This window comes from Aplysia californica, unplaced genomic scaffold (genome assembly GCF_000002075.1).
Source record: "Aplysia californica isolate F4 #8 unplaced genomic scaffold, AplCal3.0 scaffold00655, whole genome shotgun sequence".
Taxonomy (NCBI): domain Eukaryota; kingdom Metazoa; phylum Mollusca; class Gastropoda; order Aplysiida; family Aplysiidae; genus Aplysia; species Aplysia californica.
This window is the reverse complement of record NW_004797925.1, coordinates 51,506-52,395: the sequence shown is the minus strand read 5'-3', so window position 1 is coordinate 52,395 and position 890 is coordinate 51,506.

Here is an 890-nt window from a genome sequence, read left to right as displayed (position 1 = left end):
CAAGAGCATGCTCTATGCGCTTTACAACTATTATTACCCCAGCAGACCCTCTGAGAACACTCAGAAACATTCTCGGCTTCCGCGGAAGCATACAGTGCAAGCTGCGGATTTCACGCGCTCAAACACTATCAAACTGACAAGATCTTTCACTGTCTATAGCCGGGTACCAATTTCCACCTGGGTGAAGTGAGGAAAATTTGCGCAACGTGCCTTTCCCAAGAACACAACGTCGGGCCCCTGACGGGAATCAAACCCACGACCTTACGGTTGCGAGTCCGAGAGCCTAACCACTAGGCCACCGACGTCACGCCTTGTGAAACAAAGTCCCCACTTTTTCTTTAAACAGTTCAGCGACATAGCTAAGAAAAAAATAAAAACTAGAAACACTTACCAATATCAGACGTCTGCCTCTGGCGATAGATCAGCGATCAATAACTGTTCGATCACCCAACAGTTGGCCTAGATATTCATCTCCGAGATCTTGTTATCACCCCCGGCTCTCACTTCACCTCGTCTTCATTTGATAACTCGTCGTTTGGGTCGGTTATCTGCCGGTCACGAGAGACTTTGTCACTGGAGGCGAGCCCTTGGGTGTGTAGTGGCATCGTGGTGGAGTCAGGCGCTCGTCGTACTGATGGAAAGGAAGAAACGGACATTTTTCATTCATTCATTCATTCATTCATTCATTCATTCATTCATTCATTCATTCATTCATTCATTTTGATCTATTTATTCATTCATTCATTCATATTTATTCACTTATTTTGATCTATTTATTTATTCATTCATTTATGTATTTATTTATTTTGATCTATTTATTCATTCATTCATTATTTATTTATTCACTTATTTTGATTGATTGATTGATTGATTTATTCATTCATTCATTC